Genomic DNA, 25,608 nt, shown 5'->3' with positions numbered 1-25,608 from the left:
GGAAGGAAGGAAGGAAGGAGGGAGGAAGGAAGGAGGGAGGAAGGAAGTTAGGAAGGAGGGAGGAAGGAAGGAAGGAGGGAAGGGAGGAAGGAAGGAAGGAAATTAGGAAAGAGGGAGGAAGGAAGGAAGGAAGGGAGGAAGGAAGGAGGAAGGAAGGAGGGAAGGAAGGAAGGAAGGAAGGAAGGAAGGAAGGAAGGAGGGAGGAAGGAAGGAAGGAGGGAAGGAAGGAAGGAAGGAAGGAAGGAAGGAAGGAAGGAAGGAAGGAAGTTAGGAAGGAGGGAGGAAGGAAGGAAGGAGGGAAGGGAGGAAGGAAAGTGGTTCGATGCTCTCTATGGCTTAGAGCACGGACTCTGTCACCAAAGATGCCTGGATGGGGGTGGGGGGGAAGAGTCAGAGATCCCTGGGGTCTCCCATGTGTCCTATGACATCTCAGAGTCTCTATTTCTTATGTATTAAATGTGAGTTATCAAATCCATTTCACAGGATTATTATGGGGATTAAAATAGGAAAGAAATAAGAAATGCCTATAATAAAGAAAACAAATAATTCCGTAAAAAATGGGCAAAAGATTTGGGCAGACCGCCAAAGGTAAGTACAATTAACCCTTGAGCAATACGGGTTCGAACGGGTCCACTTATAGGCAGATTTTTTTCCCAATAAATACATTACAGTTCTGTAAATGTATTTTTTTCTTCCCTATGATTTTCTTAATAGCATTTTTCTTTTGCCAAGCTTGCTTCATTGTAAGAACACAGTATATAATACAACATACAAAAGATGTGTTAATTGTTTATGTTACCAGTAAGGCTTCTGGTCAGCAGTAGGCTGTTCATAGTTAGATTTGGGGAGAGTCAAAAGTTACATGTGGATTTTCAGCTAGGGGAGGGGGGTTGAGGGTCGGCGCCCCTAACCCCTGCATTGTGCAAGGGTCACCTGTGCATGGACGGGCAAAAAGCACCTGAAAAGATGCTCAGTGTCATTAGTCATCAGGGAAATGCAAACTAAAACCACAAGGAGACATGACCTATTAGAACAGCTAAAATAAAAAATATTTTAATTTTTTTTAATGTTTGTTTATTTTTGAGAGAGAGAGAGAGACCGACAGCGTGTGAGCTGTGGAGGGCAGAGAGAGAGAGAGAGAGAGAGAGATCATGGAATCTGAAGCAGGCTCCAGGCTCCGAGCTGTCAGCACAGAGCCCGACGCGGGGCTTGAACCCATGGACCGTGAGATCATGACCTGAGCTGAAGTTGGACGCTAACTGACTGAGCCACCCAGATGTCCCTAAAATAAAAAAATACTTTGAAAAGGAGAGACTGACAGCATCAGATGCCAGCAAGGACACAGAACAGCCAAAGTTCTCAGTCAACGCTGGCTCGGTCACCGTGGAGGACAGCTTGGCAGTTTCTTAAAAAGCGGAAGCCAGACTCTCACCCTGAGGCCCGCGGATGTTTGGGCCTAAAAGCGCTCTGCCTCAGGGCCTGTCATGTGCACCTGCCGTGTGACAACCAAAGATGGCCTCAGCGTTGCCAAATGTCCCCGAGGGTCAAGATCACCCCCAGTTGAGAACCAGTAACTAAAAGTACTTAGCATTTGACCCAGCCAGCACAATCCTGGGCATTGATCCAAGAGAAATGAAAGCTTATGTCCACATAGAGACCTGTGCTCTGATCTCCACTGCAAATCTGTCATAATCGCCCCCAAACTGGAAACAACCCAGGCATCCCTCGATGGGGGAGTGGATCGACACCCTGTAGTTCACATGTAAATCACATGTGTATTATGCTGAGAGAAGCCAAAGTGAAAGGCAACCAGTCCATCTATATGACAATCTGGAAAACACAAAACTCTAGGGATGGAGAACACATCTGTCCATCTGTCTGTGGTTGCCAGGGTGAGGGAGGGGGAGTGGTTGATTCCAATGGGGTGTGGGGGAGTTTTTTTTAGCACAATGGAAATGTTCCGTATCTTGACCATGGGAGTTACACGCTATAGGCATTTGTGAAAACTCTTAGAAATGTCTAAGTAGAGAAGTGAATTTTATTGTATGTAAATTATGCTTGGATAAATTTGATCTCAAAATGAAAAAAAAAAAGGAGAGAAGGAAGAAGGGAGGTGGGGAATAGGGTGGGGGAGAGAGACAGAGAGAAGAAAGAAAAAAATAACGCTCAACAAACATTAAGCTTTCTAAATCATCAACTGTTTTAAAAACAGAGAGACAAGAAGACAAGGACAGTCAGGCAAGGACAGTGACCTGACACAGCCCAGCATTAAGCTCTGGTTTAGATGGGGAGCTGGGGGGCACCCACCTGGGGAGATCAGGAACACTGAAGTTCCCCACCCCAAAACTTTTCTCACATCACGCATCAAAGAGGCACAGTGTGGGGGCGCCTGGGTGGCTGGGTCGGTTAGGTGTCTGACTTCGGCTCAGGTCATGATCTCACTGCTCATGAGTTCGAGCCCCGCGTCCAGCTTTGTGCTGACAGCTCGGAGCCTGGAGCCTGCTTCAGATTCTGTGTCTCCCTCTCTCTCTTCCCCTCCCTTGCTCACCCCCTCTCCCTCTCTCAAATATAAAATAAAACATTAAAAAAAAATTAAATAAAAAGAGGCACCATTTGGAAGCTGTCAGTGTTTGGGGGAACGCTTCGAGATCAGAGTTGCCCCTCCCCCAAATGCCAACCTACCCAGATGGGAAAAGGTGGGTGTGGGTGCCCGTCCAGAGCAGACAGCGTGAAGGGCCACCACCGAAAAGCCCTCCAGATCCCGGATCTCTTTTCCTCCTGCCACATCCAGGGTTGGATTTCTGTTCCAGGTGAGGGCTGTCGTCTCCCTGTCGGTCCCTCCTCCCCATGGTGAGGCCCCTGAGGACGGGAGGCTCTCCCAACTCACGTGTGTGTCCTGTGCTCCGTATGGGGTGCGGGACACGGAAGGCAGAAACCTAATGAAGGCTTCCTGCCCGCGCAATCGGTGAATGAAGAAATGGACACAAATGTGAAATCGAAAAAGGAAAGGGGTTTCAGCTCTACTGATGACTCTCTGCTTAGCTCTGTCAGAAACACGTCGAAACGGGCCGAGCTGAAGGCTGGCACCACGGAAGCAATGCCCGGATGGCCTCCTCGCTCTTGATCGTCAGCGTGGGTGTTGCGGCGTTTTCGCCGTGGGGGTCTCCCGGCCCAGCCTCCCGCCACCTGGGCAGGCGCTGGGGACTGAGCAAAGCGAGGCCCAGGAGGGCCGTCCCCAGGGAGGCGACGTTCTCCAGGCATGAGACAGCCCTCCATCAATGCAAGTGCTCACCTGGTTGGGCTTCCGAGGCCAAGTTCTGGGAGCTTCTGGCACTCCCATCTCAACTGGGGCGCACGGGGTTAAGGAAATCAGCTTCCTGGATTGTGTTCAGCAGAGAAGGCAGCTGACACCAACCTTTCCCTTAGCTGCCTTGCCCTCCGAAGACTCCCTTCTCCCATCTCTAGCTCTCTCTTTCCTCTCCTCTCTCTACCTCTCTCCTCTCTCCTGTCTCCTCTCTTTCCTCTCTGCCCCTCCCAACCCCCACAGTTTCTCTGCCTCCATCTAGAACCCTATTGCAGAGGGAGAATGGGTACAAATCACAGTGTTTCCAAAACTGGGCTTTCAGCCCAAATGAACTTGTCACCGGATGGAAAGTTTTTCATGATAGATCAGCACGTGAGTTTTGGCCATAAGGCTGACAGAGTTTACACGGCTGAGGAGAGCTGCTGTAACAAAACCCTTCCATTCCCATCTACTTATTTTATGAACCAGTCTGGTTTTTTAACGTTTATTTATTTTTCAGAGAGAGAGAGAGACAGAGCATGAGCAAGGGAGGGGCAGAAAGAGGGAGACAGAATCCGAAGCAGGCTCCACGCTCCAAGCTGTCAGCACAGAGCCTGACAAGGGGCTTGAGCTCACAAACTGAGAGATCATGACCTGAGCCGAAGTCGGACACTTAACCGACTGGGCCACCCAGGCACCCCTGAACCAGTCTGTTTTTTAAATTTACATTTAAAAAAAAAAAAAAAGGAGAAAAATCTGGGGCTCCTGGGTGGCTCAGTTGGTTGAGCGTCTGACTTCAACTCAGGCCATGATCTCGCGGTTTGTGAGTTCGGGGCCCCGTGTTGGGCTCTGTGCTGACAACTCAGAGCCTGGAGCTTGCTTCGGATTCTGTGTCTCCCTCTCTCTCTGCCCCTCTCCGGCTCGCTGTGTGTGTCTCTCTCTCAAAAATAAATATACATTTAAAAAAAAATTTTTTTTAAACAGGAGAAAAATCAACGCTAAATTCTGGGTCTTTGCAGCAAGGGTTATGCTCATCCACAGATTCCTGAACTAACAGAATAAAGACAGCCTCATCCAACTCACTAAGAGATGCAGTCCTAACAACTTTTATTTTTATGCTTATAATTATTTATAAAGATGTGCGATGAATTGGTTTTGATAAATTGGATAGTCATGATTGTACTGTTAGTTCAAACCCCAGAAAAAAAAATGTAACTCTGGAGCTTTATGGTCACAGGTAATTAAAAAATGTAATTTTAACTTCTGTACTTTTTCTTGAGAGAATTATGATAGGATGATTAATAAAATACTTTCAAGCATAAAAATATATTACGTGAGAATGCCATTTTGTGGAAGAAATGGAATGGAAATATGAGTTCAAGGAGAGACACAAAAGTTACAAAATTTTTGACTATTAAAAGGAGCTTTTTCATGTATCTTCTAAATGAAGGACGATGGATATCAAATTACTATGGCATTTAGGTTTCATTGGATACATTTAAGAGAGTGATATAGTATTTTTTTTTAATTTTTTTTTTAACGTTTATTTTTGAGACAGAGAGAGACAGAGCATGAACGGGGGAGGGTCAGAGAGAGGGAGACACAGGATCTGAAACAGGCTCCAGGCTCTGAGCTGTCAGCACAGAGTCTGACGCGGGGCTCGAACTCACGGACCGCGAGATCATGACCTGAGCCGAAGTCGGCCGCTTAACCGACTGAGCCACCCAGGCGCCCCCATACTATTATTTTTACAATGTTAAGATTTACAACCTGTAAGACATTTTATCCTTTGCAACCATTTAAATTCATGAAAAAATTTGAAGTCAACTAAAAATAAGTGAGGGATACAAAGCGTTTCTCCTTGGTGGTGGAGGAAGGTACATAAGCCAATAATAATAATAAAAGATGATTGTCCTCGGAGACCTCCTCAAGGCTCCTACCTCGAGGCCATTAACTCTTCTTTTGCAAAAAGTGCTAACAAGCCTCGGTAGGTCAGGTCGTATCACTTCCCAGCCCACAGCTACTAGAAGAGTCCAAATAAAATGAGGGGAAGTGAGAGAGAGGGGACGTCTGCCTGCAGGAGGGATGCCTACAGATGAAACAATAGTTACCTGGCAGGAGGAAGGAGACTGGAAAGTCGAAAACGGGAACCTGAGTGCTACAGGCGTCCGTGCTTTCAGGTTGGAGCAGACGCCTTGCCGTCTTTCCACCTGCTGGGCTGCTCCGATGACAGGTGGGCACGGCAAGAATCGTGTGGCCGCCATCGCTGTGTTCGCTGTAAAAGGCTGAGCTACCGTCCGGAAACACTGTCGGGGAGAATACGCAATACATTTCAGAAACATTTTCATAAAAGCTCTGAACACGTAGGGGCGCCTGGGTGGCTCAGCTGGGTAAGCGTCTGACTCTTGGTTGCAGCTCGGGTCACGATCTCACAGGTTGTGAGTTTGAGCCCCGCATTGGGCTCTGTGCCCACGGCGTGCAGCCTGCTTGGGATTTCTCTCTCTCTCCCTCCCTCTCTCTGCCCCTCCGCAGCCTGTTCTCTTTCTCTCTCAAAAGATAAATATATACAAATAACTTTAAAAAATCGTGCAGATTCCTGCCCCCAGGCCTAAAGAATCAGAATCTCTGCAGGTGAGTATTAAGAGTCTGCATTTCTAACATGCTCCCCAAAGTGTCCTCATAAGAGAGATTCGGAAGGACGTTTGGCACAGAAGAGGAGGAAGCCACGAGACCACCGAGGCAGAGGCTGGAGCGATGTTGCCACAAACCAAGGAATGGAGGCAGCATTGGAGGCTGGAAGAAGCAAGAATCATATCCTCTCCTAGAGCCACCAGACGGAGCTCAGTCTTTCCAGCACCCTGAATTTAGACCAGGGACGTGGATTTGAACGTCTGGCCTCCAGAATGGTGAGACAACAAATTTCTGTTGTGTTAAGCTACCAAGTCTGTGGTCATTTGTTATAGAAGCCCCAGGAAACCAATACAGTAGGTACCCTTATTCTCTCCCCATTTTGCAGACAAGAAAACTGAGGCTCAGAGATGCTGTGTCAGGGCCAACTTTCCCTCCCTGCTCTCTGGAGGGTGATTCTGGGTCCAGGTCGCTCCCGCGGCAGCTGCCCCAGACAGGCAGGCCACGCTGACAGCGAAGGACCCCTCAGATCCCAGGAGGTGCTCGTGACCTCAGACCTTGAGACACATGGTCAAGGAGCAGGGGGCCACAGACACCGCTCAGGCTGCTGGCGCCACAGGACCTCCACTTTAGGGCATGTCTTTGAACACCTGTGGAAAACCCTTTCAACATGTGCAGTGCAAAACTCTTGGCTCCTGGGGACCGAATCAGTGGGTTTGATGAATTGGACAGACGACTGAGTCCCACGGGCACACTGAGCCCTCAGCCCAGAGGGGCATGCCTTTTAACAAAAAGCAAAACTTTTCTGTAGATGAGCCTGTAGGGGCAATGGTGAAATTTGACCTACTAGGAGTTCCTTTATGGCCACTTCAGTAAATGCAAGGTTTGTTTATAAGCCACACCTTCGAGAACAAATTTAATTAACAAAGCCATGGAAGCCAGGGACAGATTGGCCTTAAAGACACACAAAGGGGCTGGGGGGGTGGGTGGGGGGGGAAGTACTGGGCTGTGGAATGCTAGCAGCTACTGAGAAGGTTTGGAGAGGGTGGTACCTAAAAAAGGCTGAGGATCGGGAGAACTGCCTTGGGAGGCATAGGGACCCTGGGCATACAGGGCTGGGCAACAGGGTTCCAGAGAAATCATCACAGAGGTGGGGGTAAGACATTAGGTTCACTGAGCTCCTCAAGCTGGCCATATATATATGTTTTTTTTTTTTGGGTTTTTTTTTGTTGTTTTTAATTTACTAGTAAGCATAACATATCAGGCAAATTTTTCTTTTCTGGGAGAAAAAAATCACTTTTTTCTTCCACTGAGAGAAAACCTATTTGTTGATCAGATATTTTAGCCAATTAAAAATTAACTTCTGAACTTGGTTAAAAAGTTATTACTAGTTTGGGAAGTTCACTGAATCTTAAATTAAAAAAAAAAAAAACAAGGCTGTCGGGGCACCTGGGTGGCCCAGTGGGTTAAGTGTCTGACTTCGGCTCAGGTCATGATCTCACGGTTTGTGGGTTCAAGCCCTGTGTTGGGCTCTGTGCTGACAGCTCAGAGCCTGGAGCCTGCTTCAGATTCTGTGTCTCCCTCTCTCTCTGCTCCTCCCTCACCCATGGTCTGTCTCTTTCTCAAAAATAAACATCAAAAAAAAAAAAAATTAAAAACAAAAGCCTTTTTATTAAGGAAAATTTCAAATACAAATAACAATAGAGAAAGTAAATGTCAAGTACCCACCGCCCCCACCCCCACCTCAGCTTCAGTAAGTGGCCAACTTACAGTCACTCCAGAGGGAGAAACTTAGCATGTCTGACTCCATGTTGCTAAAGTTTCCCTTGCTGCTGTGACCTATTAGCTTAGGAACTTTTTTTTTTTTTTTTTTTAAGTTTATTTTACCTTGAAAGAGACAGAGATAGCATTAGCAGGGGAAGGGCAGAGAGACAGAGAGAGAGAGAGAATCCCACGCAGGCTCTGCACTTTCCGCACAGAGCCGGATGCTGGGCTCGGTCTCATGAAAACGTGAGATCATGACCTGAGCCGAAACCAAGAGTCACGCTTAGAGTTCCTCTAGCTCAGGAACTTTTCTGATTAGCCCTGCACATAGGCCTGCTGCTCCTTGAAGGAATTTTGCTTACAGCTCAGATTTGCAAAAGCTGCTTTTTTACCCAAAACCTACCTCACCTGAGGAGGCAAGGAAGACAGAAATGACTCCATGTTTAAGATTTATGGGAATGGCATGACCAGATTCCTGTACCCCCACATCAACTGACTGAGAACAAAAAAGTTGCGTGACCTTCCGTCCCAGGCTACAGAGGTTAGTGATCTTTTGACTCCAATGCCCCTCACTCGTCCCCCTTTCTGCGGGCAGAAAAGAAGTTTGAATTTCATGGCGAGAGGCCTTGTTTCTTTGGGACAAGAGCTCACCACATGCTCTGTTTGTAAAGTTGCCTTCCCTGCCCCCAACATCTTGTTCCTTGACTTACTGGCCCGTCCTGTGAAAGGAAGGAGCTTGGGCTCAGTTACACTCGTGTTCCACCTCTGTCCCCCACGTCACACCCACCCTCCCCACCCGGGGCTGTTTTGAGATAAACTCCAGCCATCATCTTTCATCAGCAAATGTTTCGGTAATGTGTCTCTAACAGATAAGGTTTTGCTTTTTTTTTTTTTTTTTTTAAACTTTTTTTCAACGTTTATTTATTTTTGGGACAGAGAGAGACAGAGCATGAACGGGGGAGGAGCAGAGAGAGAGGGAGACACAGAATCGGAAACAGGCTCCAGGCTCTGAGCCGTCAGCCCAGAGCCCGATGCGGGGCTCGAACTCACGGACCGCGAGATCGTGACCTGGCTGAAGTCGGACGCTTAACCGACTGCGCCACCCAGGCCCCCCGTTTTTTTTTTTTTTTTTTTAATGTTTATTTATTTTTGAGAGAGAGAGAAAGGCAGAGAGAGGGGGGACAGAGGATCCGAAGTAAGCTCTGTTGCTGACAGCAGAGAGCCCAATGCGGGGCTCGAACTCACGAACCGGAAGATCACGACCTGAGCCGAAGTCTGCCACTTAACTGACTGAACCACCCAGGTGCCCCAAAGACTTGCTTTTTAAAAAACATAACCACAGTATTATTATTATACCTAAAAATTTAACTCTAAGTCCCCAATACCACAAATATTTTCAAGCATTCGATTTTCTCATTTCTCCAGTTCTCTTAAAAATGTATATATTTTCTACAGGCTATTTGACTTTTTTTAACTACACATTGTTTTTAAGTTTATTTATTTTGAGAGAGAGAGAGAGAGAGTGACGGAGGGGCTGAGAGAGAGGTGGACAGAATTCCAAGCAGGCTCCAGGGAACGCTGTCAGCACAGAGCCCAATGTGGGGCTCAAACTCACGAACCGTGGGATCACGACCTGAGCTGAAATCAAGAGTCGGATACTTGGCTGACCAGGCGCCACCCAGACGCCCCCGCTACAGGCTGTTTGAATCAGGATCCAGATGAGGTCCACACATTGCAATGGAATCATCCTATGTCTCTTTTATTGTGGAGAATTTCCCCTCCCTGGATCCTTCTCTTGATTTTCTCCCCTCCCTCCTTTGTGATTTATTTGTTGAAGAAACTCGGCTGCTGGCTCCGTTGGATTCCCCAATCTGGATTTTGCTGATTGCAGCTACCTGGTGTCCTGTAACCTGTTCCCTGTCCCCTGCACTTAAGTCAATCAAGTAAATCCAAAGATTTGTCAGATTCAGGCTGAGATTTTGGCAAGATCGCTTCATGAGTGACGGTAGGACATGTTTTATGGCAGATGGCCTCTTTTTAAGATTGTGTCATTGCTTAGTTTGCAATGTCTATGTTCTCTTCTGTGTGTATTAGCTGGAAGATTTCTACAAAGGAAAAAATGCCCCTAACTATTTGGTTTTTCTGAGGAAACATTTATACAGAAAAGGCAGGATGAATGCTTGATTTTTTTCCCCCTGCTTTTATTAACCAACTTCCAAAAGAATCAGTTATTTCAATCATTGCAATGATTTCTCTCACTGATGCTCAAAATCCCCTCTCTTAAGAAAGCAGATATTTAGTGAGGACCTTGGGAAAAAAGTGCAAACCAAAGGGATCAGCTGGGGTGGGTTTGGTGGAGAAACCCCTTGATTGGGGTTTCTGTTCTTCACATGGGGACTTTATATTTGAAAAGTCGGCTCGATCTAACTTGTTATCAACATGTTAAACACTCTCCAGGGAGGGGTGCCTGGGTGGCTCAGTCAGTTGAGCATCTGACTTTGGCTCGGGTCATGATCTCACAGTCTGTGAATTCAAGCCCTGCATCAAGCCCTGTGCTGACAGCCCAGAGCCTGGAGCCTGCTTTGGATTCTGTGTGTGTGTGTCTCTCTCTCTGTCCCTCCCTCACTCATGTTCTGTCTCCCCCTCTCTCTCAAGAATAAATATAACATTACATTCTCCAGGGAGAGCTCTCAAAGATTATTAGGCCTCAGATGCCGGATCTTACTTTTGAACGAACCTCAGAATAAAGCTACTTACATTTTATACCATAATTACCCCGTTGCATTAAATTCAGTAACTCTTCTTTCAACGGCCACGCAAAGCTACGCACGGGCTTGGGTTTGGTATATGAATGATATCTCGGTAGTGAAATTATCACTAACATAATACGTAACTCTAACACGAAGCCTGCTTTAATTGCATGACAGACAAGTGGGCCATTTTGCCAGAATGTTGTACTTTGGTGAATGTATCCAAATGTCTTTATAATGCAGAACGCTGTATTACGGGCTGGTTCTGTTAATTTTACAAATTTGAATCTAACCAGAACACTGTAAAGTCATTTCCTGAATTTTGAAACACTATAAACTTTAAGCTGAGAAACAGCTGTTTGTATCTTCAGTGCGTTTCCTTTGCCATGTGACAAATCATTCCCCAGCAATTGCTGTGACATCGATCCGTTTATTTAATTTAAATGCTTAACTACCTTTTCCTTTTTGAAATAAATGGGACCTCGTGAAGTATTTCTTTACATGGAGTCCTGTACATGACGTGATTAATTTCCTGCCCTGATATGAAACACAAATCCCAACTATTAATAATCCGGTGGCATGGGAGAGACACACTAATCACAACGTGAAATTGCCCTGAAGCTTTTATTTATGGGAAATCCTTCTTTCTGGTGTCAAAGGGTCGGCCGGATGTCCCAAAACACAATCCGGTAAAAAGTAATTTGTTTATTGGCAGAACACCATCAGCAATTAAAAAGTATTTCTGACATCCAATTATTTCTGTGATTTTGATGTGGCATATGGAGTATTCTGTTCCAAGCAAATCAGGCCTTCCCTTTAATTTGCGATGCTTAATGTAAGCGAAAACGTTCGACTCCAGTATATTGTGGAACAGCTAATGAGGGCTTGTCTGTGAGCCACTGAGACAGATGATCCCTGGATTATGTGAAAATCAGTCTCTGTCTACTTAAGATATCATTTGGTTTGAGATTTTTAAAATACGTCTGAAAAAGAAGCTCGAATCTTAAGGCCTGTGGTTTCTTTCTGTAACTGGAATAACGTTCCAGCCACACAGAAGATTCACTCTTGCTTGTATTTGATAGAAGGTTGGCTTGTTAACATCCTGCAGGCTAAGCTTATCCTGGAAAGGCTGATGCTCTAATGGCAGCATATTTCTAAAAATTCCCGAATCTTGTTGGGGCTCCTGGGTGGCTCAGTTGGTTAGGCGTCTGACTCTTGGTTTCAGCTCAGGTCACGATCTCACTTTTCATGGGCTCGAGCCCCATGTCGGGGTCCGTGCTGTCAGTGCAGAGCCGGCTTGGGATTCTCTCACTCCCTCTCTCTCTGTCTGCCCCTCCTCTGCTCGGTCTCTCTCTCTCTCGCTCAAAATAAATAAGTAAAAACATTTTTTCAAAATTCCTGTGTCTTGTTAAAGTCTCAGCCATGTGATCCGTGGCAAATTACATGTACTTTTATTTCGAGATGCAGTCACTTTCGTTGGTAAGTAGCCGTCGGATGCGGCTTCATCTGACACGCACAACAGGCACAGAATCCACGGAGTGATTCTCCAAGAGCTGAACAACTGGTTCACTGCGCCACGAAATGCAGAACAAACGCCATGAGGAATGAGGATCCGATCACGGGGCACGGGGCCATGCGGTGACCTGGGTCGCTGGGCACCTGTTGGCCCATCAGAAGCACCCTTTGTAGCTGTCTGCAGAAGTCCAGGAAATCGGTGCCACCCTGTGGCCCGGGCATCCCATCACACCACTGGGAGGCCGATCCGCTGATCCCTTGGGTGACTGACTGAGCTCCAAGTCCCTGGGAAGCCAGGTCTGGCCAGCAGGCCATGCAGGTGCTCGCTGAAGGTGAGCACAATCCTCCAGCTCTGGCCACAGAGCTGAAGCAGCTCCACCTTTGAGCCACATGCCCTTGTGTGGGGGGTTCTGCAGCAAAAGCGCCAGCTTCTCCGGTCCCCACGGGCCCTAGTCTCCTGGCAGGCCTGGTCTGTCCTGCCTGCCTCCCCTCCCCTCCAGCTCATACCTGCCACTGGCCAGGTCACGAGCCACAAGCCCCTCGGGTCCTCAATGGGGGAAAGGGTCAACCCTATTGTATGAGTTAACCAGCGCTGCATGCCTGAGGCTTAAACAACAGAATTAATTTTCTCACAGTTCTGGAAGCTGGAAGTCCAGAATCAAGGCACTGGCGGCACTGGTTTCTTTGAATTACCTCTTTCAAGAGTCTACTTCCAAATACAGCCACATTCTGGGGTACCGGATTTCAACCTGTGAGTGGGTTGGGGGAGACACAATTCAGCCCATGACACCGACAGTAAGTCTCTGTATGGATCGCTCTGTGGCTCTGATGTAGCCCTGACTCATGCGCCACCACCCACTGTTCGTGTCCTCTCGAGTTGACCCAGTGGCACCCCTGCAGGTGTATGGGGGTGGGGGCGGGGGTGGGGAGGCACGTTTGCCTCAGTGGGTTGTGTGTTCCTCCAGAGCATCTAGCCTGTCGCCTTCTCTGTCACCATCGACCTTTGATTATTCACTCAACAAACCCTAGTTGAGTACCTACTAATGTCAGGCCCCGTGCTAGGCCCTGGGGTCTCCGTAATCGGGAAGGCAGCCCAGGCATTTGCATCCAGTAGGGCGGGCAGACAGTGGACCGCACATCCATCACGGAGCACGATCACTTCAGACGGTGGTGACTAGAATGAAAAAGGAAGGGACCAGCCATGGGAGGATTCGGAAGAGGCCCTTGGTGGGGAGGGCTGCATGTGGCCAAGAAACAAGAACACCGGGGCCCCAGATGGTTCGGCAAGCCCCAATCGTTAGGAGCCTAGATTTAATTGTAAGAGAAATGGGAAATCTTCAGAAGGCTCTAAGCAAGAGAGTATCTGGTTTATACTTTATTAAGGTTACCCTAAATGGGTATAGAGTTTGTTTCGCAAGATAAAAACGTTTTGGAGACCGGCTGCATAACAACGTGAATGTATTTTTTTTTTAACGTTTATTTATTTTTGAGACAGAGAGAGACAGAGCATGAATGGGGGAGGGGCAGAGAGAGAGGGAGACACAGAATCAGAAGCAGGCTCCAGGCTCTGAGCCATCAGCCCAGAGCCTGACGCGGGGCTCCAACTCACAGACCGTGAGATCGTGACCTGAGCTGAAGTCGGACGCTCAACCGACTGAGTCACCCAGGCGCCCCATAACGTAAATGTATTTAACGTGACTGCACTGTACCCTTAAAAATGGTTAAGATGGTAGTTTCTGTTATGTGTATTTTGCCACAATTAAAAAGAAATCTGTGAACTTTACCCATATAGGTATTTGATAATTTTGTTTGATTTTCTCCTCTGATTTGGGGGGTAAGGAGAAAAAAAAATGGGATGATTTAAAGAGAGTTTGTTCGGGGGTGCCTGGGTGGCTCAGTCGGTTAAGCATCAGAGTTCGGCTCAGGTCATGATCTCATGGTTCGTGGGTTCGAGCCCTGCGTTGGGCTCTGTGCTGACAGCTCGGAGCCTGGAGCCTGTTTTGGATTCTGTGTCTCCCTCTCTCTCTGACCCTCCCCTGCTCACACTCTGTCTCTGTCTCTCTCAAAAATAAATAAAAACATTAAATGCTTTTTTTAAATAAAGAGAATTTGTTCAATATATGCATAGAATGATTAATTCTCTAACCACAATAAGGAGCAGTATTAAGACCTTCATTATCCTGAAAAAAAATTCCAAATATCCAAAATAAATGTATGGCCTAAGCTCATTTTAAGGTGCCTGCGTAATTTAGATATTTTCGTTAAACAAGTGACATATCATTCATTGGTACCATTGAAAATGTTAACATTTACAAGCATACAACCAAATTTAGTTATTGTGCAGAATAGGTTGGGGGTATCTTATTTTTTTCATAGGAGAATGTACTTTACTTTCTGACAATCTGGAGTCAGTGTTAAGGGGCACCCAGGTGGCTCAGTTAGTTAAGTGTCCGACTTCGGCTCGGGTAATGATCTCACGATTTGTGAGTTCAAGCTGTCTCCTGTCAGCATGGAGCCCGCTTCAGATCCTCTGTCCCCTTCTCTCTATGTCCCTCCCCACCCTTTTGAAAATAAATAAACTTAATAGAAAAAAAATGTTTAAAGGACTTAGTATTAATAAATTAATAATATCTATGTATATGTGTGGTTTTTCGGGTGTTAATATTCAGGGAAGCTGGTGAAGAGAATACAGGAACTCTGTAGTATCTTTGTAACATTTCTGTAAGTCTACAGTTACTCAAAAATAAAAAGTTAATTAAAAAAGAAATGATTCTGCATCTCCATTAGGATGGCTAAAAGACAATCAAATACTGTCACAGATGCCAAACACAGAGAAACTTCACATCAACAGGTGGGAAGGTCAACTGGTATACCACTTTGGGAAAGAGTTATCTCAGCAGGATCGACGGAAGTCATTGATGCTGTATGACCCAATGATTCCAAACCTGGGTGTACATCCAACACAAAGGACTGCTTATGTTCATGGAAAGACCTGTACGTGAAGGTCCGTGCAGCAGAATTCTTTCTCTGTTTAATGTGTATTTTTGAAAGAGAGACAGAGCGTGAGCAGGGGAGGGACAGAGAGGACACAGAATCCGAAGCAGGCTCCAGGCTCTGAGCTGTCAGCACAGAACCCGACTCGGGGCTCAGACCCACGAACCATGGGATCATGACCTGAGCGAAAGTCAGATGCTTAACCTACTGAGCCACGCAGGCACCCCTCTTTTATACGAAGTTTGAAACCATGGAAGACAAATCTTAGGCAACAACAGTCAGAACAGTGGTTTCCTCAGGGCTGACAGATAGGAAGGAACATGGGGGGTCCCTCTGGGGTGACAGAATGTTCTACATTCTGATCTGGTGGTGGTTACACGGGGCATATGCACATTCACTGAGCTGTGAGCGTAGATCTGTCCACTTTATCAGAAGTTGTATCTCAATAAAAAAGCAGAAACAGAGGGAAGAGAAAGAGGAAGAACAGACAAGGCCCTGAATCGTGTGAACGATGCCTCTGGTGTCTCATGTCTCCACATCGAAGGTGTCAGCTTTACTGACCTCTGAGGGACAGTGAAATTCCCTCTTCGATGCTATGAGTCCCTACCTCTCACGCCCACCTCCCAACAAAGTACCGACAATAGCACGTTAGGCTTGTAAAACTTGAAAGGAGATGGATTAATATATCAAGGCCACAGAAATGAGTATTTAAAACACGAAGTGCACCCAAACATCAGTCTGAGGCTAAAAATCGAGTCTGACTTTCTTGAACACCGATGTTAAGAGCCTGGGTAGCTCCCTTTCATGAAAGGGCCGTTTAAATATTGCATGCCGGGCCCCGTCTCCCCGGGATGCGCTGAGCCACGTTTCATCTTCTGTTTCCATCAAAGGCGGGATGGCTTCATCACAGATTCAGAGCGTGCCGTTGTCAGCCCCCTGGGCCAGCCCACAAAATTAGCATTTTCTGCATGCAACTGATGAGACCTGGAACGAAATAAGGCGGACGTGCTCAAGAGAGAAATGAAAGCTCCGGCCGCCGAGGGCTGCAACTTTGTAGGAGAGGGTGGTCCCTGCGGTGGGTGCAGTCAGGGGAGGCCTCTTGGAGGAGGTGGAGATTGAGATGGGACCCCGTTGACTGCTGCTGCTACTCCTACTAGTATATGGGGGTCTTAATTGGAATTCTGCCTAGAAGTAGACTCTGAGACAAGGATTCAAGCGCATGCTGTTTATTCAGGAAGCCCACGGAACATCGGTGGAAGAGAGGGGAAAAGTGAGACGAGGAAGAGAAGGCAGCCAGCAGAGGGGGTGACGCCAAGCCGGCCTCCCCCCAGGGACAAATGGAGCTTCACCCCACTGAGGACTCTGGGAAGCGCTATGAAACACGCACCTGGATACCCACACCCAAGTACGAGGGGGCTGGTGTTCACACACGGTTGGCGGGAGGCTGTTGGAATAGGGGTGGCTGTATGTCCTTGTCTTTTGTGCCATGGGCACCATCAGAGCTTCCAGGAAAGCCACAGGCAGAGGGACGCAGACGGTGCCAGGTGGAAGGTGCCAGCTGCAGGACGTCCCCGCGCTGTGTGCTCATCACGGACCGGGCGCTGGGCAAAGTGCTCTACCTGCACATCCCATTTGGTCCTTGCAGCAGCCCACGTGGAGGCATTCGCGAGCAAACTGAGTTCTGGAGAGGGTGTGGAGTTAGCCCAGGTCGGAGTGCAGGGAATGACCCAGAGTCTGTGTTAGCCACTGGCAGGTGTGGGCCGGCCACCTGTGAGGCTCCATCCATATCCACAGCTGTTCCTCCTCACCCGGCCCCTCCCTACTCCAGACCTGAAATGTCCCCAGGACAGAGTTTGAATCCTGATCAAGGAAAATGTGTCCTGTATCTTCAAGGAGAAACACACTCTTGGGTCTCAAAAAAGCCAGTGGCAGGAAAGACAGAACAACTCAAGTGCTCACCAGCGGATGGATAAACACAGTGGAGTACATCCGTACAACGGGGTGTGATTCAGACATAAAAATGGACGAAGAACTGGGGGCGCCTGGGTGGCTCAGTCGGTTGGGCGTCCGACTTCGGCTCAGGTCATGATCTCACAGCTCGTGAGTTCGAGCCCCGCATAGGGCTCTGTGCTGACAGCTCAGAGCCTGGAGCCTGCTTCAGATTCTGTGTCTCCCTCTCTCTCTCTATCCCTCTCCCCGCTCACACTCTGTCTCTCCATCTCTTAAAAAATAAATAAACATTAAAAAAAAATTTTTTTAAACGAATGAAGAACTTACTTACTGACACGTGCTACGACATAAATGAATCTTGAGGACATTGTGCGAGGTGAAAGAAGACAGACACAAAAGACCGTGCACCCTGTGATTCCGCTTATGTAAAGTATCTGGAATAGGCAAATTCGTAGAGACAGAAAGTAGATCAGAGGTTACCGGGGGGCTGGGGGAAGGAGGGTGGGGGGAGGCGGTTACTGGCTAATGGATACAGAGTTTCTGTCTGGAGTGATGAAAAAGCTTTGGAAATAAATAGTGGTGATGGTTGCACAGCATTGTGGGTACACTTCATGCCACCGAATTATACACCTACACATGATTAGAATGGCAATTTTTACGTGATCTGTATTTTATCACAATTTAAAAAATGTTACATAATATGCTAGAGATCACTGGCTCGTCTGCTTTGAGGGGGGTGTAGTGTAGAGTATGTGACTTATATCTCAATAAAGCTATTTAAAAAGTCCAGTGGCAGGGGCACCTGGGTGGCTCAGTCAGTTAAGCGTCCGACTCTTGCTATTGGCTCAGGACACGATCTCGCAGTTCGTGGGATGGAGCCCCGCGTCAGGTTCTGCGCTGACGGCGTGGAGCCCGCTTGGGATTCCCTTTCTCCTGTTGCTTTGCCTCCATCCCACTGTCCGTCTCTCAAAAAAAAAAAAGAAAAAAAAAATCCAGGGGAAGGTGTCAATCCAGAGGCCTTCCTTCAACCCCTGCCCCTTCTGGCTTCTACTACCATTTGTGGAAGAAAACGCAGGTCCTGTTGGAGGGGGAAGGTCATGCCGGTGGTCACACACCCACATGACCAGTGGCTGATCAGGCAAACGGTGGGACTCACAGAGGATCCCCTGAGGGTCAGGGCCGTGGAGGGAGGCGAGTGAAGGCTGTTCCAGAAAGCCACATCCTTGGAGGTCACTGCAGAGCCCCGGACACAAGGCTGGGGACCCTGGTCCAGGAAAGGGTCAATAATTGAGAGGCTGCACCTAGCTGTGGGCTTTGGGATGACTGACTCACTGTAGCATGACCCTCTGCTCAGCGAGGACCGCTCAAAACAGTTTTTTTTTTTTAAGCAAAAAATTTTAATAAAGACTTTATAAAAAAAACTTGTCCCGGGGCGCCTGGGTGGCGCAGTCGGTTAAGCGTCCGACTTCAGCCAGGTCACGATCTCACGGTCCGTGAGTTCGAGCCCCGCGTCAGGCTCTGGGCTGATGGCTCAGAGCCTGGAGCCTGTTTCCGATTCTGTGTCTCCCTCTCTCTCTGCCCCTCGCCCGTTCATGCTCTGTCTCTCTCTGTCCCAAAAATAAATAAACGTTGAAAAAAAAAAACGTGTCCTGTTTTCTGGTTATATAAAAATACCTGATAATTGTAAAGAAAATTGCAAAAACATAGACAATTATAAGGAAGAAAAACCACCTACATTCGATCACAAACATTTTGGAGACCAACTTCTCATGAAAATCTCTTTAAATATTTACACATATTGGTGAGGATGCGGAGAAAGGGGAACACTTTTGCACTGTTGGTGGGAATGCAAACTGGTGCAGCCACTCTGGAGAACAGTGTGGAGGTTCCTCAAAAAATTAAAAATAAAACTACCCTACGACCCAGCAATTGTACTACTAGGTATTTAGCCAAGGGATACAGGTGTGCTGTTTCGAAGGGGCACATGAACCCCCATGTTTATAACAGCGCTTACCAACAATAGCCAAAGTATGGAAAGAGCCCAAATGTACATTGACTGAGGAATGGATAAAGAAGATGTGGTCTATATGTACAATGGAGTATTACTCGGGAATCAAAAAGAATGAAATCTTGCCATTTGCAACTACGTGGATGGAACTGGAGGGTATTATGCTAAGCTAAATAAGTCAGTCTGAGAAAAACAAATATGTGATCTCACTCATGCGTGGAATTTAAGAAATAAAACAGATGAACATAGCGGAAGGGAAGCAAAAATAAGATAAAAACAGGGAGGGAGACAAACCGTAAGAGACTCTTACATACAGAGAATAAACTGAGGGTTGCTGGCGGAGTATTGGGTGGGGGATGGGCCAAATGGGTGATGGTACTAAGAGGGCACTTGTTGGGATGAGCCCTGGGTGTTATATGTAAGTGATGAATCACTAAATTCTATGCCTGAAATCATAATTACATTATATGTTAACTAACTTGGGTTTAAATTAAAAAATAAATTAATTTTTAAAAACCAAACATTTACACACAGACACACAGCACACTGAATCATGGGAAACTTTTCTTTGGCTTATCTTCTCTCTCTCTCTCCCCCATTCCTTCCCTCCCTGCCTTCCCTCATCTCTGACCAATGTCAACAGCCTGGCATACATCTCAACCCATCCGTTCTCTGTTCATATTACCTTGAACAAACATATAGCTATATATCTCATTATCTGTTGCTGCATAATGAGCTATCCTAAGCTAAGTGGCATGAAACACAAATGTTTTAGAAAGCTCACGGTGTCTGTGGGTCTGGAATCCAGGCAGGGCACATGCTGCACTCCACACGTCTGGGGCCTCAGCTGGAAAGACTCCTACAGCGACAGGGGACTGGATTGTCTGGAGGTTTCTCCACTCACGCAGCCACTGTCTGAACTGGGATGTCTTGAAGGCTGGGCCCACCTGGAAGTGATGTTCCCGAAGTGCCTAAACGTGACCTTGCGTGTGGCGTGGGCATCCTCACAGCATAGCAGCCAATTCGCGCACGGAGTGTCCCAAAAGGAACTGGTCTGGAGAGGAAGGGTTTCAAGAGTCTCCGAGTCATAGGCTTCCCTTTCCCCTCCGTTTTATCAGTTAGAAGTGAGTCACAAGGCCAGCCTAGGTTCAAGGGCAAGAGAATTAGACCCTCCCAGCCCTTGGTAAGGGAGTAGCGAGGTCACACTGCAGGAGAGCTGGCAGGGAGGAAATGAGGTTTCAGCCATCTCTGGAGCATAGACTCATCCTCACTGTAAGGGTATCTATGACCACACACACATGAGCTTAAATGTAAGATCATGCTGCAAATCCTCTTCTGGCTCCGTCCTCCTTCGTGCTAAGACCTGGAGTGAGTCACGTGGTGAGGCTTCATCCGCTGCTCCTGTGGCCGCACGGATGTAGCGCACGTATTCAGCTACTCGAGGGCAGTCTTGGCTGAGAATGAGCTGACCCCGTGCCACTTGTACAAGCATGGAACTTACACTTGGCCCTGACCACAGAGCATGGAAATCTGTGTCCCTTGGCTCACCCTGTTTGGGCATCAGACCAAAGTGGAGAAAGCCCAGAGCTCTGGGGGCAGTTCAACCAACTGGTAGACCAACGACATGGGAGGAAGCACACAGCCTGTAGAATTTGTTGCTGATGTTTAAAGAATAGCAGTGGTAGTAAGAAACAGACATATTATGAAGCTAATGAAATTCAGGCTTCAGCTCCCTCCCTTGCAAGGGCCCGTTCCAACACCTGCGTCTTTCTTTCTTTTTAATTTTGTTTTAACATTTATTTATTTTTGAGAGACAGAGCATGAGCAGGGGAGGGGCAGAGAGAGAGGGAGACACAGAATCTGAAGCAGGTTCCGGGCGCTGAGCTGTCTGCAAAGAGCCCGATGTGGGGCTCAAACCCACGAGAACCGGGAGATCACGACCTGAGCTGAAGTCGGACGCTCGGCCAACTGAGCCACCCAGGTGTCCCTCCAACGCCTGCTTCTAATGCTTTCGTGATAGTTTTGCATTCTCTTCTTAGCCCCCAAATCATAGGCGCTTCAGAGCCTGCAAAACCTAGACCCTGCCCTGCCCTGCCCTGACAAGTGCGATCCCAAAATCGTACTTAGAGTGGGGTGCCAAGCCTGTAACTTCAGAAATTTTCTAGCAATTCCCAAAGGACAGTGGTGGAGAAACCCCCAGCTGCATTTTTAGTTGTTGAGTCTTTGCTCGTTCTTATGTCTGTCAGGGGCACAAAGGTTCACAAAGGGAAAGAAGTGGGGAAATGGGAAATGTATTTGCATGCTATCAGGTTATTAAAAATAAATACTTATCATACTGTATTCGCTTCCCAAGTCCAAATGCAAATGCGGGCGGAGATCCAGCCTTTGGAAAAGAGCCCTCTTTAAAAAAGGCAATTATAAGATTTCATTTTCAACAGTGTCTTTTATTGTCAAGCCCTTTGGCAAAAAGTTGACAAGCAAGCCAAACCTGTAATGGGTGCAGTGACAAGCGGCATGTTAATTCGTGGGCTCTCGTTCAGACTGAGAAAGTCACAATCTTGGACGTTCCCAGTACGCCAGAAGTCAATATACCAACCTACTGTGCTCCAAGCTGTGTCCTGATAGAAACAGACTCAGCAGGGCTCCTGGGTGGCTCAGTCGGTTAAGCATCCGACCTCGGCTCAGGTCATGATCTGGCAGTTTGTAAGTTTAAGCCCCGCATCGGGCTCTGTGCTGACAGCTCAGCCTTGAGCCAGCTTCGGATTCTGTGTCTCCCTCTCTCTGTGCTCCTCCCCTGTTCACGCTCTATCTCAAAAACAAATAAACATTGAAAAAATTGAGAAAAAAAAAAAAAAAAGAAAAAAGAAACAGACTCAGTGGATGTGGCTGATGCAAGCAGGAAAGGAGGTCACTAAAAGGAGGTTGGGTGGCTCCAGGATCACAGGCAGGATTTGGGGAAGCTGGTTCAGAGTCAGTCACAGGCCTGACATGGTGAGGCCCCTGCTGCTGGGCTCTAAAAAATCCAGTGGGTTGGGCTTCACTTCAACACTTGATAGAGGTCACTGGTCAATGTGTGTGGCCACTGGTACCACGGCAGCTGGTGTTACCACCAATGCAGAAACATCCCTACTTGTCCAATCACCAGCTCAGAAAGCACAGATTGGGCCGGGTGCCTTGGATTCGTCAATCCTAGATTTCACGAGTACAGGCTAGCTGCAAGGGAAGCTGGGAAAGTGACACTCAGGATTTTTTTTTTTTTTTTTTTTTTGGTTTATGTGGGAGGCAGGCTTTAAAACCATAGGAGTAGACAGGAGATTTGAACAGACCTTTCACAAAAGCAAATGCATGAAGAGCCAACAAGCACATGAAAAGATGGTCAACATCATTAGCTGCCAGGGAATTGCAAACTAAAACCACAGTGAGATGCTACTCTACACCCACTAGAGTGGCTAAAATTTAACACCGACAACACCAAATGTTGACAAGGATCTGGGACAACTAGAACTCTTATACCTTGTCGGCCAGAATGTGAAATGCTACAACCACTTTGGAAAACAGTTTGGGAGTCTCTTATTAAGTTAATTATACACTTATTGTACAACTCAGTGATTCCACTCCTAGGTATTTACCCAAAAGAAATCATATGTCCACACAAAGACTCATACACAAAGGTTCATGAAAGCTTATTCATAATAACCCAAATCAGACAGTGTTCGAATGTCCATCAACAAATGAACAGACTGACAAATTACAAATCGTGATACATCCATGAAATGGAATACTAGTGAGTCTTAAAAAGGAATACAACAACATGGGTGAATCTAAAAACATCGAGGTGAGTGAAAGAAGCCAATCTACTAAGAGCACTTGTAGTCTAATTCTTTCATTAAACTTTAGGAAAGAGAACTCTATTCCATTTGGACAGCAGACCAATAGTTTGCAAACCTGTAGTTTGCAGTGAGGGTATGTTTAGTGGGGAAGGGGTTCATATATGTATATATATATGAGTCCCTGTGATGAGTCTTTTACATCAAATTGGGGACTCATATCGGTTAATTCTTCATCATAATCCTTAAGATTCACCAATGAGAAAATGGAGACTCTTTGTCACTTACCACAACTAATAAAATATCAAATTATTAAGTTGCAAATAATGACGTATTTACTCAACCAACATTTATGGAGTGCCTACTGTGAACAGGGCTATGTGCCAGGATTCTGAGCTCCCGCATCCAGCAACTCAGAGCTGGTGAGTAAGGGCCTTAGCAGATAGCAGCGATCCAGTGGGGAGGGATATGTGGGTGTGGAAACAGCGCTGCGTAGATGAGGGGAGCCTCCTTGACTCTTGAAGCTTAAGTGGGAGGGATTTATGGATTTGGGAAGATGAGAATGTGGAGGGGGGGGAAGACTTCCAGCTCTTTAGAACTATGGGCCCGGGCACAGCTTTCCTATGGATGGGGATGGTGTGGGCAGATGACTTCAGGTCACATAGGCTCAGAATTATTATGGCAGGAAATAGGGAGTCATAGCAGATGTTTGAGCAGCACAATGATGCGATCAAGGAGCAGATAGAGAAAGATCTTCCTTACAGTGGCATTCATCTGGAAAATTTCTTGCCCATTCTGGTCTAGCTGAGATGCCACCTCTTTAGAGAAATCATCAAAAAAAAAAAAAAAAAAAAGAAAAAAAAAGCGCAGGGCCCCATGTAGAGCATCATCTAAGGCTTTATGGGCAATGTATCACATTGTATCACAATGTAAATACATCACAGTGTATCTCAGTCAAAAACAGTAACAGCATATATCAAGCACATATTACATGCCAGGCATCTGGCACACATTATTAACTTAATGCCCCTAACAGCCAGTTGTGTTATCCTTCCCTTCTTATGAATGAGGAAGCTAGATTATAAGGTTAACTTCTTTCTATTCACAAGGCTGGTAAATGGCAAAGCCACGGATTTGAAACCTGATCTGCCCGGTTTAGATTTTACAAAGCAACTTTTTGATTAGGAAAGCAAACTTTCCCTATTGGTCCTAGAGGGCTCACACATCAGGACCAACAGGCTTGCTGGGGAAGCTGGTCTGACCTGTTGTAGATGCCCCTGCCTGGTTCCTGGAGGGAGACGCAGCCGGGAGCTGTGTTTGCACCCCACGCCACGGGCCAGGATTCCGTCTCCTGCCCTGGGGACCCTCCTCCAGGCTCCTCCAAGCTGCCCTGGGCCCAGGACTGCTCTGTGCCGGCCACACCCTGAGGCTCCCTGCCCTCTGGCTTCTTGTCAGGTTTGGCAATGGGGACCCCAGCAGGTGATAGAGTGAGGGCAGAGAGCGGGTTCTGGGATTTGTTTCTCAGCTCTTTATGGGCACTGTCAGCACCAGCTGGCTGCTCTTTGGACCAGGGCCACGGGTCCTGTCAGGTGGTTCCCTCCCCTCTGGTCCCTCTGATGCCAGTCTCAGTGACCATGCCCGCGCCTGGCCCCCGCAGGCCTAGGGGCAGTCACGGAGCCCAGGGCACCGCGTCAGCCTCACGGTTTTCCTCTCACCCTGCTCACGCCTCTGATGAGTCTCTAGTCAGCTCTCTTCAAATTATCCTACTAATGCTACTGGTATCAACCCATTACTCCTTTTTTTTTTTTTTAATGTTAATTTATTTATTTCGAGAAAGAGAGAGAGCAAGCAGGGGAGGGGCAGAGAGAGAAGGAAAGAGACAGAATCTCAAGCAGGCTCCGCACTTTCGGCACCAAAGCTGACGCAGGGCTCTGACTCACAAACCGTGAGGTCACGACCTGAGCCAAGGCCAAGCATCACAGGCTTCACCGACCGAGCCACCCAGGCGCCCCTTGACCCATCACTCCTTTCGAACCACACTCAGCTCCTCCTCGTGTGGCCATTTGGTACATACTGAGTCATTCACCTAAGCCAATCAGGCCCCGGCCGGGTTGGTCCCATCAGAGCTGAGCTCGGGACTCCAAGGGTCAACCCTCCCCACGAGAAGGAGGAGGCCTGCAGCCACGTGCCTCCTGCCAGGCCTCCTGGCAGCCGTGTTGTGACTGGGAGGGAAACCAGTGTGAGAAGGAAGCCGACAAGCCGAGGAAGGGAGATGAGAGAATGGCAGAGAACTGGGTCGGAGGCCGATCAGAGAGCCCTGCCACAGAACCCTTCAGATTTGTAAGATGACAAAAGTTCTGGATGTTCAAGCTAGTCCATATTGCATTTCCACCACTTGCAAAATACGGCCTCAAGAGACCTACCTACCCCCTCCTCCCCCCCCCCCAACGGATTCCACACTACTCTTCTCCCATTTGCATTTGGCTCCTAGATGCGCCACCGATTAGATCACTTCTAGAATGAAACCCAGGGCTTATCTTGTGTAAGCAACCACCTTCATTTCAGGCCTGCACAATCACTTTTATTCTTACCCCGGAGTCTGGAACCATCTTCCATTAACGTGTCAGCGTGGAGCTCCCTGAAATAAAGTACCGGGGCACAATTGTTGAGCTGGGCTAATTAAAGATGTGTATCATTGGTGGAATTGTCTCTTTGGAACCAAAAAATTAATTATGTTTCTTTGGCCTGGTGACCAGATGTGAAAAACAAACCAACAGATACACATAATTGTTTGCTATCTCCTCTTCCCCCAATAAATTCTCTCCAGAACTCATTTGCTTTTTTTCAGATTCTGTGGGTACCAGGGGGGGAATGTCCAATGGGATCTAA

This window comes from Herpailurus yagouaroundi, unplaced genomic scaffold, assembly GCF_014898765.1.
Source record: "Herpailurus yagouaroundi ecotype Mexico unplaced genomic scaffold, PumYag 216, whole genome shotgun sequence".
Classification (NCBI taxonomy): Eukaryota; Metazoa; Chordata; class Mammalia; order Carnivora; family Felidae; genus Herpailurus; species Herpailurus yagouaroundi.
The sequence above is the reverse complement of the archived record's forward strand: the minus strand, read 5'-3'. Positions refer to the sequence as shown.